Raw genomic sequence first — 14888 nt, forward strand, 5'->3', positions numbered from 1 at the left:
AGTTTCATTTTCTAATTGGTTTCATTTTTTTAATTATAAAAAACCCCACTTCAGTCACCATAACTGACTGACTGATCTGTACACAATACACGTGGCGTCATAAGTTTAAGTCCCGTTTCACCGTATTCAATAAAGATGATTTTTTTATTTAATATAACATAAGTATACATAAATAAAATACACCCATACAACTGTAACTATACTAAATTATTATAACAAATATACTCCAATAATCTTTACAAAAATACTCTGGTGGACATTACACATCTGCTCCCTGAACCAAGGACAGGCGGTAGCAACAATCCCTTCCTTGGTTCCTGGAGATATGACATAAGGGCCTCTAGACTAAGACACTCGAACAGTAAGTGTTTAATAGTTAAGGGACCAGGCAGGCAGTCACCGCATATTGGTTGGGAGCATCAGGTAGTTAGGTGTCAGATTAAAGTGGCCAATGGTCAGGTGTTAGATTAAAGTGGCCAATGGTTATGTGTCAGATTAAAGTGGCCAAAGGTCTTGTGTCGGATTAAAGTGGCCAATGTGAAAGCCAAGCTAGGACTCCCCCCTCCCCCCGCCACCTTTGACAGCTATACATTACACCGTGACCAAACAACCTCATGACAAGACCAATACACGTTCCTAAGCTTCGAATTACACCACCATGTAGTCTACTCAGTGACGTCTTTACAACCACTACTATGCTTCCCATTATTATTATTATTATTATTATTATTTCTGTTATTATTAATGGTTGTAAGAGTGGCGCAACCTCTTAAAGGAATATAGCTTTATGTCGACCTTACTGGGTTCGAGTTACAGCTTAAACCGTCGTCCTCAGAAGCTTAAACTGCAGCTTATAAGAGTTAACAATTCCCAACATTACTTACAATATTGTCAACCGCAAGACACAGACCCTCTCGGCCAAACGCATTCAACCACCGCCCAGAGACGTCCAGACTACAACATAATCTATCCCGTTTCAGAACACACTTATGTCTCGGGCAACTTGGAAAACATTTATGGTAAGAGCGAAGCAAATGCTGATGGAAATAATTTTTTAAACACATGTGCTGTAATATTTTGAACGGTGATCTGACAATCGTTTTCATCCTTAATTCTGACATAGATAGGCTACCCCAGTACCTGTACCTAAATAGTACGTGATAATTTTCTTGCTGCTTCCATTGTACGCTATCTTAATCGTCTCCCACCACCATTACCACAGTCGTAAAAGATAAACACGAATTCTTTTACTTCACAATCAACCTTCAGCACCACCAACACCTAGCCTAGTGGCAGGTGCTAGAGGCAAGCGATCAACACCACCACCACCGTCAGGGTGTGGCAAGACCTCCCCACGACGCCTCCCGCAGCGGTAATGGTCGCACGTCATCACACTCCCGCCAGCCTCCAAGGTCACCCACCACACTCAACCTTCATTTGCATGCTGTGAGGAACCCCGTGTCCATGGCAGGTTTATTTCCCGCACTGAGGTCACACTGAAGACTCTCAGCTTTCTACAGATTTGTCAGTTTTACCGTTGTGGTTTTTGTTTGTTAGGATTCAGCACCTTCATAAGACACACTCTCTCTCCCACTCCCCCACTCGTCTCCCCTTTGTTACCGCCTGGGTTTACCCTCGATTATGTATGCAGCGTCACCCCCCACGTGATAAAAATAAGTTCATAATAATAAATATTTCCGAGGACAAACAAACCAATGTTCCCAGATGTCAGGAGAAGAAGTAAAAGTCCAAGTGGAGACATTAATGTTTTCAACGGGATTAACATACGAGACGGCGTTGGACATTCCCTTGGCGTTGATATTAAAGCAAACCTTTCTTACCAGGGGTCTAAATTACGTCTGCGTCTCAAGTTATTTTAACATAGGTTTAGTCTGAGATCACATTTTAACTCAGGTGATTTGGTGACGCGAGAGTTGCTGGTTATTTCAACATGTGTTTAATATGAGAGCCAAGTTTGGTTGGGATGTGATTTTACCTCATTTACACCGTCATCTTAACCCAATACAAGGCGGCTATGCTCACAACCACAAATTAAAAGTTACCGATGTTGAAGAAAAGTGAATAAAGGAGATAACGATGAAACAACGACTGGACAAGGACATCTGGGAGCCAAAAACCTACAGAGGTCAAAGGCCCCGCCACAGTAATTGCCACGGGATTATAACGAGGCATAGCTACTAGTATGAACTAACCTAACCTAAGCACACCCTATAATCTATACAAACTAACAAAAACAATACTTAAAAAAACGACGTAAACCCATATACAATATACACAAACAAACAAACAAACATTTTCAAGAACAAAATCAAATTCAAGTTCTAATTAAACATCACGAAAACAAAAACACCATAAAAATATCTCTCTATACAGTATACATAAAACCCAAGACGTAACTGAAAATCTACATCACAAGAACAAGTCAAACCACAACATGAACAAGACCCTGAGGCTAGTGTTAGCACCTTGTCTACTCCGCCTACAATTGACAAGTCACCTACGTATAGGGACAAGGTAACAAAATGTGTCTGTCTGTCTTAACCTTACCCACCAATGTGCACCAACCAAAGTGGCTACCGGTAATGGTTAGCGAAATGCATAGTGGGTGGGTGTGTGTGTGTGTGTGGCAACTAATTAATTTTATTTATTCTAATTAAAACAACGTATAATATATTCTGCATTAGCACACACCCACTTCGTTGAGTTTGTACTACACGTCGTCCACATCTATGTCTTCATATTATCATCTATTAATCTTTCCCAACAATCTCTCGGGGTCACAGACGATGGTGTGTGTGTGTGTGCCTCCTGCTCTTGCTAAAGCTATAACGTGTTCTACCAAGGAAGGTCCCAGTTCTTCCTCGTGTCACTCTCACTCAGGTCCTTACGTAACTCCCAAAGTTTATCTCCAACTACGGTTTACTCTTGTTTATTGCTCGAAGTCTCCTACGTTGAGCTTGTTTATATCCCGAGTGAGAGAGAGAGAGAGATAAATGTGTGTGTGCGCGCGCATGCATGTCTGAGCGTGTGCGTGCTTGTGGACAAGGATATCTGCACCCTCCCCCCCCCACCCTTCCTCCTGCATGAGTAGCAGCAGTGGTCAAGCGTAAACAAGGCGGATCCTCTCTCTCTCTCTCTCTCTCTCTCACCAATAACACTACACTGTACACTGGGTGGAGTGAGTGGGGACACGCCTGTTTATCGTTACGCACTCCTTAACCTATAAGAGCATTTGACGGTTTTAAGAGATAGTGTGCTGGACTAAGTTTCAATTAAAATACTCAAATATCTAGTAATAATACGACGACAATATAGAAATTTTATATTAACCATAATAAAAAACTTTCCGAAATATATTGACAGTACATACAGTACTTTTTTTTATACACGAATATAGTCCAAAATATCCCAATAACTATAGTAGCCTACCAAGACCCCGCAATGGCTACATCAAAAAGACTAATATTAACAAAACCTCGTACTGCACTAACACCCAAGTGCTACCTTAACTTAACACTTAATAGAGCTATAACCTAGTGGAGAAGCAAACATCCTATGAATACCCTAACCTTGTATGGCATCAAATATTACCACTCTTTTCAACGCCATATTAACACGTGGCTTTTGTACAATCATTACTCGGCATTCCTTACACCCTACGGCTAGGTACAGAAGAGTTATCCAAATATCGTGGATTCTAAAGGAAGGAAGGAAGGTCAAACTGCCACGGTCTACCGCAAACAGATGACAAGCTGTTTCACCAATGGCACACACACAAAGTCTAGTCATCCTCTAAATGTTGATTTTGTAAAGGATAAATTCTAATTATAGGTCAATCTTGGAGGAACCACAAAAATGCATGTTTATTCTCCTGATATTAACTTTCCAGATTATTTTTAAATTCAATGACAAACCTGGTCGGCAACATCACTTAAAAGACCAGGTCACTTATATTCCCGACGAAAGTATCAAAATAACCACCACACATACGAGCCTAGTGACACCTGCATAACCTTGCATTAACATTTACGATACTGTTAGCACACACAACCACTTTATGACGTCGGGGGGAAAAAGCTGAATGAGCAACGGTGTGTCCGGGGTCGAGTAGAGCTAAACCACTCCTGGCAGTGATGAGGTAAGTGTGGGAAGCATGTAAAGTATACACCACAAATAAAACTGACATCAAAGTTATAAACAATGGAAAGGTCCCTCTGGTAGCGGAGGTATGAATCATCTCTATGTCCACTGTCATATGATAAAAGACGAAAACTACGAATATTCTAGTGTTTGATTATAAGGACAAACGTTGACTATTTGATCCTCGTGTTAAACGTTATTGTGGGGAGAAAAACAATACGTTGCCAAGGAGACGAAACAAACATGGATATTAAAGCAGACAAGCGCAGGACGGCCAAGCTTTAAACATTAATATTATTGCCATATATGTACAATAACTAAGCACTATAACTGAAAAGAAAAAAATGTTTCATAAATGCTGAACAAAAATCCTTATATCGACCATAAGTGTTACCCGGCAGTCGAGAAACAGTACCCCCAGGCTACAGTTACCATGGTGTTGCTATCAGACAAGAGAACATGACCTCATACACCCACAACAAATGCTACTGTAGGCGGTGTCCTTGTTTACTCTCTTTATCTACCAGGTTTCATGGCATTTTTCCTTCGTCTGTGTGTCTGTTTCTTTGCCTATCTCTCCTATCTCTCTAAGCCTATTCAATTACAACGTCTACAAAAGGTGGTCAGGCAGAAAGACGAGATACGTAACCAATTAAGAGACAGGTAGAGAGGTTACGTCCCCAGACAGTGAGGTGGGGGGGGGAAGGGTAAGAGGCCTGGTGGAAGTTATCATTAGTATGCTCTTCAAGTCGTCAAGTCCTATGTTATTTCACCTTGAAGAATACAACCTCGCTATCACCATCACCTCAACACAAGGGGACGGTGCAGACAACAGCTGATAACGCATAAGCTATAAAAATGGCAACTCCATTCTCTTCTCCTTGACTTAAACAAATAAACAACATTCCCCAGGGATAAATAACTATTTCCTCTCACTTTTCGTCATTTTCATTCCCCTCAAAAAACGTGGAATATGACTTATTTATCTTAGAGAATAACGCCCTCATGGTCTACACGTTCTCTTCGCAAATCACATCTTTTAGCTCTCTTATTTTGTCATTGTCCACTAGAGTCGTGAGAAGAAAACACAGCACCGTCACCAGCCACACGACGACCCTCTCTTACTAGCCGCCATTACCACCACGCCAGGAACCACTTTCACTCGGCCAACTAACAACTCACATTACTATTTTTCTGTGAGTTCTGTGAGGCCACCATGTTTGTGACGCGGAAACCAGATCCTCCCTAAGATATAAGTGTTCCTTTTCCAACGCGTCAATTCACTTCTGTCAAGTTAAATAGTAAGAAAAAGCACTTGAAAATAACAGCTGTCACATCCACTTTAATCAATCTCCTAAGTGGTGTACTGAAGGGTCCTTATGGATAATGTTCCTACCAGACTGAATAGGCCTAAGTGAGGTGTTTTATGCCAGTAGAAATTCGCTACGTCAGAGAATGATAAAAAAAGGGATTTGAAGAGGACTCCTGGTTTAAGTAATTACCACCAGGTATCTTTGACCAACATACCTGTACAATAATTTATTTTCATGGTTTATGGTAGATTACTTCAGTCGAAACGGCATTAATAACTGGGGTTTTCGATACTCTGAAACGTAAGGGTAGGCCCAAGTATTGTTTCAGCTACCTCTTTCGCAAAGCTTAACACTTTCGCCCGATATTATTCAGACAATGAAGTAAGACTCACCAAAACACTGAACACGTAGGTACATATGTTTCTTGCTACATGTATGCAGCACCATCCTCCTCCTCCTCCGACCTGGTGGAGTTAATCACATGACCACACCGTATATGCTGAACCAAGGCTGTGTCTGGTATACAACTATGAGCAATAAAAGCAGCACCATGGCATGACAGCTGTGTTATTCTGGTAAATAGAACGCAGTAAGTTTATTAATACGCAAATCATCTCTATAAACACATGGGGAAATATTTTAATACTTGTACATATGATATGCACAAATGTCACGACGTAATTCCGGTAGCCAAGGTAAGGCGAAGTCAAGTGTCCCGCTGCCCTCTCAGCTGACACTCTTCGCCCCTCATCAAGGACAACAATCATCAGTACACAGTGACCAATAGAAAAACAATCAGGATGGAAATGTTAGTTAGGTGATGACGTAGAATAATTTTGAATATGATAAACTTTCAACTAAACTACAGTTCAGTGGTGATCCTATTATACTTAACTACAAGCTTTATTAATACTTGTTTTTTTGTCCACACAGGTTGTAATAAAGTGAGAGTTCGTGACTAACAAATTGCCAGAGGAGGGAGAGACTGGCAGCAGTATAATATCGTATCAAATGGAAGACTCACCCTTGACCTTTCCCTTTTATATAATACCCTAGGCATCTCAAGTCCTCCGAATGACAACCATCAGACCCTTACAGCGCTAGTGTCAGTTAAAGCTTTGGCAGAACGTCACCTGATTGGCTACACGGCCCCCACAGTCTGCAGGATGGTCCAAAAGAGACTATCTCACCATCGCCGGCCATTGGAGATCGGAAGGTTAAGAGCCAACAAATCCTAGTGCAGTCTGCGGGACCATTCTGGCTTCCGATATCCCTCAGGTCTGATTGACTCGATAACAGTGTTCCTCTTCCTTTAAACCGACCCACTCTAACGTGATCTAAGTATATGTCACTACTATATCAAACAGGTAAATAGAAAAATCTCAAAAGTAACGTCACTTTGTATGCTGATGGCTAATTCAGGGAACACGAACAGCGACAACAACAGACGATGATAAGGACACGGGAAAAGAAACACTTGATGTCTTTATGGGTAAAAGACTTGAGGAAGATGGCAGGTTAGAGGGCATATATGTGGTCTGGGGTGGGTGATGAGGTGCTGGTGAGTAGAAGGCAAGTGTGTGGGGTGGGATGGTGAAATGCAGCACTGAGTAAAGGGGGAGGGAGGGGGTAAAAGAGAGGTCGTGGTGGGCTGAGGTGTTAGGGGGGAAGATAAAACAGGATATAATTAACTATTGTTCAGTTGCCGTAATTCCGACCTCCATTTTTTTTTTACTATACCTGATATTACTTAAATAGGCCATTGTTACCGACTTACATTACTGCCCCATTTTCCAACTCTAAAAACATTTAAAGACATACAGAAATATCCTAAGCTGCCCCACATGTATTTCGTATCAATTAAGATAAACTTGCTAGGGTGATGGTATGGATATGAAGTTCAGTGGAAGAGCTAATGTAGAACGAAGGGATTTGGCGCTGGGTGTAAGAAATAAATTTATGTTGATTGTGAAATGCGTAAGGTAGGTCATGAAGAAGAGGGAGTGGAGGGGATGGTATGTAAGGTGTCAAGACAGGGTGGTGGGGGGGTTATGGCAGGATACAGGGAGGAAGGTTGGGGGAAAGGGTGTTATGGTTTGAGGGTAGAATGTTAAAAGGGGTTAAAAACACCACACCACCACTTGCCCGACCTGTTTTATACAACCCGTGTTTACATCCGGCTGAGGGGTCGTTACAAACCTAATCTTCTCGCCCTATCAGCAACGTTTATCTATGACGTTGTTGGCGGGCCGATTCACATTACGTCATCCAGAGAAATAAACTAATAGTATAACCATTCATTTATTTACAATGTTAAAAAATTAATATATACATTCTTTATACATGTATTAAGTAACCACAAAAAATGAATAATTACTCAACTGGGTATACGTATTCAATATAGAGGAGGAAGTATGCGTGTGTGCACCGTGTGACCAACCAACTTAACACGGGGAAGAATTTATATATATATCTCTTTGACGCGAGACCCATCAGGAAGTCCACTCGCCCCACCAGCTTGGGTTTTACGGGGGGGGTACCAGCCGTTCCTGCCTCTCCCCAGACACGGAGTCGCCTGACCTCAGATATGAAATTCTTGCCTCCTCATATTTCACTCTCGCCAGACAACCGACTTGGAACTTTTTAATTTACAAACTCACCCTAGAGTTTATATCAAGGGACCCAAAATACACTTTTCTTTGGGGGAAGATTAATGTAACGCTTCTGCTGCTGTTTTAATTTCCCAATAAAGCTACGTCGCCGTAAATAAAAAGCGATTCAGTTTACGAGAATATCGCGTTATGAGGTTCAAGATCAAGGGACCCTAGGAGGTTCATGGGGCTGGAAATCTGAGTACTTGGACGGTGTGGCGCGGTCAATCTGAGTGATGGGTGGTGAGGTAAATCCCACGAGTTGGAGGTATGGAGGGGTAAATCTGAAATACTGGACGGTACGAAACGATAAAACTCGAGTAGTAGAGGACATTGAAGCAAGGAGGCCGAGTGTTAAGGCTGCATGGAGTTGTATCAGGAGAAAAATATATTCACGTATACCGGAAGTATAAGGTTGGTGGGTACACAGTCACTTGGCATAGTATTTACCTAATGTCAATACCATTAATCACTAGCGAGTTATTGTGAAGGTGTGTCACCCCTTCACCTATGGTTTATTAAACAAGAAAAAATAATTCGGTATAGACGAAGTAATGACACAACTTGGTACTTGCACATCAATCAACCACATATGGTACAATTTTCACAATAAGCTTCGTGAAATTCCATTGAAAATTTGTAGGACGAACTAATCTCACAAACTTATATCAAAGAGAGACAACTTGTTTGGGCACGAACACACATTGCAGTAAAAAATTATTATTGTACTAGTTTACAAAAACTTAACATTATCATATCTAATTAAAAATGGTCACGGATGACCCTGTAACCACACTTCATATATTCAGGCCATGACCCTCCTCCCCCACAACCCCTTCCCATGTTTACCCAACCTGGCGCTGCCCGCTGGTAATAACAGTTATGGTACACCTCGTGACAAGTCCTCCTCCTGCCCCCTCATTACAGCTGTCAGGCCAGCCAGGCGCGGAGTTGTCATAACAACGGGTTGACGCTTTCTTCGTCACACTCCACCTCCATGTTTGGCTGTCCGATTTGATGTGGTTGTTCTCTGTAAGGGGAAAGGCAACCCCCCCCCCTCCCCCCTTGCGCTTAAAATGTTATTCAGCGAAGTCTTTACAGACCCGAACACTAAATTAGGATAAATTTCGTCGTTTTGACATTAGTTATTATTTTTAAGAACACACTAACGCCCCAAAACAGTTAAAATAAAGAAACTTTATGAAATAAACCAGAAACTAACACAAAGTCAACCACGTCCCCACAACACTGTCACCGCCAGAGGTTAATGCGCCACACAAGACACGAAGGTCTCACTAATTCTCAATACGTGACAAATTACCAGCAATTCTGAGGCTGCGAGTCTTGGGGGTGACCACACGACCTCACGGCTCACACGTAACCTACCATGAGGCGTGAGGTGAAGGTACCAGCAAGAGGAGGCAGTGTGTGGTAGTGGTGGGGGGGGGGGAGCGCTGTGGGCACCTTTGTGTATATTCTAATATTAATGCTCATTACTAATACTATCCATTTATAATCATTACTACTATTGTTATTATCACCAAAATAACATAATTTCAGCCAACCAGTATTATCGAATTATCAATATTTTTTTTATCATTATCATTATATCAATCCAGTTAATTTGAACCTCTGAAGAGCTCCACTCAATGAAACGGATATGAAAGTTTCCTTATCTAGACCAAACAGCAATGCCACCACCACCTCTTGCACCACACAAACACCCACCCTGGGGAAGTACTCGAAGACCCCCTGGCAGGAGCCACTTGACGCACTAACAACACCCACCACCTCCTCGTACTTGAGGTGTTAAAATTTTGCCCACAGCGACTCGACAAAGACGTTTCTTGTTAAGGGAAGCTTATAATCACAGCTAAAAGTTAATTTCACCTTCAGCTGTGTGAGTCACCTCTATGAATAACCCGTCTGACTCACTGGCATTACTTTTCTGGGGGGGGGACTAGTCTACGTCGAAGGATCCCATGGCTACTTCCTACCCCTTCTTAGTGGCTTCAGTCAGCGCTACTGTATCCTTATCTATCCTGACTGATAAGACTCACTGGATGTTTCTTTGTCCCGCATGTACTAACACAGCATACGAGGCATTATTGGTCATGCATACTAATTAAAAGTCCGGAGACAGGTACAGAGATTTCAAGATAACAGCGCAGTCCATAAAAACTCAACCCGACCATACCTGACCACATCACCCTGTCATCCTGCAGGTACACACACACACACACACACACACACACACACACACACACACACACATTAATTCCACTCACATCGAAGCTGCACCCACTGACGTTATTTCATGCTGTCTGGTGTTGCTACCTAAAGCGTGATCTGTGTAGAAAACAGCGGTGAAGGATTGTTGTGTTTGGTGGGTAATTGCGCGAGTGCTTGTGAGCGTGAGTAGGTGGTTGGATTAGTGTGTGTGTGTGTGTGTGTGAAGTAATGTGATTGAGGAAGCTCCCACAGAAGAATGACAAGTGAGTGAGTGAGGTGTGTGTGTGTGTGTGTACATAACCCCCCCCCCCAAGTATACCCCAAGAGATCGAGTTCCAATGAACCATTTCCTGGGGAGTGGCATCACAGGTGTCAGGTGCCACTTGATTGGCATCCAGCCCCGCCTCAGGTGCCAAGTGGGTCCATTAACTGACCCCATTAACTATAGGAAATACTGACAGCTTCATTTCACTTCCCTATTTTTGTTACCACTTAAGTGAATCTCTCAGTAACTGTTGTTTTTTTTTACCAATTACCACAATTATCATGTTGAGGCTAAGTGTACGAGGCGCTGAGAGTCACTTGTCCCTGTACTAATGCACCATGACAGGAGTGGCGACAGTGAGCAAGACTTTATAACCTTTAAACGTCAGTCCGTTGGTTCGATCTCCCCGCGTGGTATTACATTAATCGTTTTTTCTATATTTATTCACTTGTAATTAACCCCTTGAATAAATGAAGGAAGGAAGGACGTATGAAAGGAAGGAAGGAAGGAAACCCCCCCCTTCTCTCTCATGATTGCATCACCAGGTGTGTTCCCCTCCTTACACCTGTTCAAGACAAATTACCACCTCGTCACCCACCCTACTGGTCTGGGCGGTCCCGGTTCAGCATTATCTTACCCCCAATTACCGATAATTATCACGCCACAGTCATTAAGGATCGCGATACAATGTCTGGGATTTATGGCGAACAGAGGGACGGGATGATAACTTGGATTAATCCCCCAAGTAGATACATGATTCTCAAAGGCGATTTCTATGTTAATCTCCGTGGGGATTTTTATCTTAATTGTGAATAATCAAACACATCTGCTTTGGTGATTAGGCAGTTAAGTCCTAATATCATCCAATCACCAGGTCTAATCATCCAACCTTAGCCTCAATAGGTCCCAATCCTAATAGTTAAGTTAGGTTAAGAGCTTAGTAGGATTGGAAGCCATTTAAGCTCCACCCTTTAATCACCGTCATCTGGCCATAAGCTTTCTATCACAGCTTGAGTGAGCCAGTTTGACGCTCTGTCGCTTCCCCATTGAGTACGATGACTGAGCTGCTGGTATAGTGTGTTATTTTACTGGAGGGTTTAAATCGTCGTACTCAGGGGGTTAAATCGTCGTACTCAGGGGTTTAAATCGTCGTACTTAGGGGTTTAAATCGTCGTAATCAATGGTTTAAATCATCGTACTCAAGGGGTAAGGAAAAAAAAACCCACCACCTACTGTATAACCTTTTATGGGAAGCATCCGGATCTTGTGCTTAACCTAACCTAACCCAATCCAACCCAACCTGGCTTTACATACGATCCATATCTAGTGTTTCCTAATTTACCTTTCACATCAAACTAGTTCATGAGTTCTCCGACATCATGACTGAGAGAGTAAGTTATGTTTTTGTTTCTCGTCTTCCGGTCTGCTCATTAAGCAACCCACGCGGCATCTGTTAAGTCGGCTTCATTTCTGACCTCAATACACCCACGTATACCCTCCCTCCCTCCCCCTTCCTTCCTTCCTTCTTTCCCTCCCTCACCCTCTAGCTATACCCTCCCTCCATCACACTCCATCTACATCCACCTCTCACTTAACCACCACCACTATTCGAACACATCCATCATCCGTCATCTCACGTCTATTCCACTCCCTCCTACGCCATCCATGAGACTCGTACGCTACTGCCACAACACCCACGCCCTTACCAACTCATCTAAAGCTTACTCGAGCTTATTACAGATCACCGTACACTGCCTTATATACCTTCCCAAGCTACCTATACACACCCCATCCACACTTTTACCTACACCCCATCCACACTTTTACCTACACCCCATCCACACTCTTACCTACACCCCATCCACACTCCTACTCACACTCTCTTCACTTCTTCTACACCCTTGCATGCGTCTTACACACCCCCATCCACACCGATCCTACATCACCGACATCCCTCCTCCCACAACCCACAAAAACACCATCCCCCACACCTTACCTAACCTGCAGTGGATGATTTGCTACCCAAGTTCATCATCCCCTCAAAGATGTGCTAATGAAAGAACATGTTTTAAATCACACGGAAGCACAATTCATTATATATCAAGGTAGTTTATAATTATCTCAGAGGTCGGGTTATGTGTACGTGGCGGTGGGCTGACATGTATACTGAAAAACTCCCCAAGATAATAGCGACAAGGATCTAAGAGCTGAGTGTCTCGAGACCTATCAAAGCATAGTAGAATCTCGGTGTAATTTCGACATCATCTTTGCCTTATACAGCGTCTAGGTTAATACAAATTCTCAAATATTCCTAAGACAAATTTCTCTTCCCAGCTGTGGATGATTAAGTAAATGTGTCTCAAGTTACTGGTTGGATTCCATTGCTATTTTGACTTTAAGTTCGCCAATCATCGAATCGTAGTTTAAGTGGATGATTCTGATGGGTTCTTACGTTACGGATTATGGGGGAAAGTTTAACGTAAGATCCTGTGAGAATTTGAGACCCTCGCAAGATTGTGGTCAGCGGGAGTAATTAGCAACAGCATGTGAGTGATGGCTTATGTGGTAATGCTAGGTGGCAAGTGGTGGGGGTAGTGGTGGTAGTGGTGGTGGTGGTGGTGGGGGTGGTAGGGTAGTAGGATAGTGGTTGATGGTGATAGCAGCAAATGTGGGTTGTGGTAGGAGAAATAGTTGTAGACCAGCAAATATGGATGGTAATAATAGTATAGATAGTGGTTGATGGTGATAGACTGATAGCAGTATATGGTGGTAATGATGATAGACTGATAGCAGTATATGGTGAAGGTAGCTAATGTAGGAGGAGGAAGAACTCGAGTAGCTGGTGGTGATAATTGTAGTAGAATTCAGGGGTGTTAGTGGTGAGATATGTTGGGAGTGGTGGTGGTGGTGTAAGTGGGGTGGGTGGTTGGTTAATGGTGGGGTTGTTAGGGTGGGTGGGACAGTCGACAATTGGATGGGTGGGCGGGTGGTGTTCGTTACTGGGTGGAGGGATAAGTGAGGGTTAGAATAGATAAATGGATAGATGATCATATGGACAGCTTCGTGGTCACACCCTACACCCAAGGGCCATGTCACACCCTACACCCAAGGGCCATGTCACACCCTACACCCAAAGATCAGGTCACACCCTATATCCTAGGACCCTGTCACACCCTACACCCTAGAACCCTGAGACATCATACACCCTTCCAACATCAAACTCAAAACTTAATAACATCGCCATCTAATATTCTTCCCTATTCAAAATGTCACCTAAAACCAGTTCTTACAAGTAACTAAAATTATCGATAACTATTCATTCACTAAATAAACCTTTTACCTCACACACCCATATATGTAAAAAGCGTAAAATATTCTTTAATACATATAATGTCTTTCTCGTTAAGATAACAACTGAGTGAACAAATGGATACAACGAACATTTCAGATAACACATCGACGGGTACATATTAGTTACGCTATATCTAAACTCACTAAATGTTTTAAGAGACTGTATTGTGGCGGGTCTCAAGAGGGCAAAGTCATTATATATTACAAGTGCAAATGAGGAAGGTACAGGATAAAGGCAAGAGATGATCGAGAAAGAAAGCCAACAACAAGCTCCCCGCCGCCACATCACTAGGGAAGGCCTCCTACCACCAGGGTGACGGGGACAAGCTATGTATTACCTCACAAACAACTGAGAGTCACAGCAACGGAGTCCTCTTTATCTCGTAAAAAAAACGCCAGGGGATTAATTTGTCGTTAGCTAAGCTTACCGAAACGACCGTCCCACGACAAGCTCGTTAATCCTTCTACTCCCGGGATTCTCTCCTAGAGGCCACCACGACTTTACGACTACACAAACGACTAGCTACCACCTGGCAATATTTCATACAAATTGCTGCACTTCGCCGCCTCCTCCATTATGCATCCAATTACAGTTCCTTCGACTTACCCGCCGTTTCATCAGACTTCCTCCCCACTTCGTCCTAATTTTTGCTGTTATTAGCCACCATGCATCCTCCAAGACGTTTGGCACTGGTAAAAACATTAATTCCATATTTAACGAGAATGAAGCAAGAACGACGACCCTCCCCCCACAAAAAATAATAAATAAATAAATAAAATATGAGAATAAACCAAGTGTGAGTTAGTGTGTGTACTTGACCGCAATGACTACGACAATTTACAAAGCAAGGCTCGAGGAACCAACCACTTTTAACAACTATGCTTTTAAAGATAATTTCTCTCTCTCTTTTTGTC

The 14888-nt window shown here is 42.7% G+C and overlaps 1 protein-coding gene across 4 annotated transcripts in view; it reads right to left on the minus strand.

Moving 5' to 3' along the window:
- The window catches only part of LOC121860057, a 73916-nt gene that overhangs the window by 50161 nt on the left and 8867 nt on the right, over positions 1-14888 (minus strand). The gene's annotated exons all lie outside the window — the stretch shown is intronic.

The sequence above is a fragment of the Homarus americanus genome, unplaced genomic scaffold (genome assembly GCF_018991925.1).
Source record: "Homarus americanus isolate GMGI-L3 unplaced genomic scaffold, GMGI_Hamer_2.0 scaffold41643, whole genome shotgun sequence".
Classification (NCBI taxonomy): Eukaryota; Metazoa; Arthropoda; class Malacostraca; order Decapoda; family Nephropidae; genus Homarus; species Homarus americanus.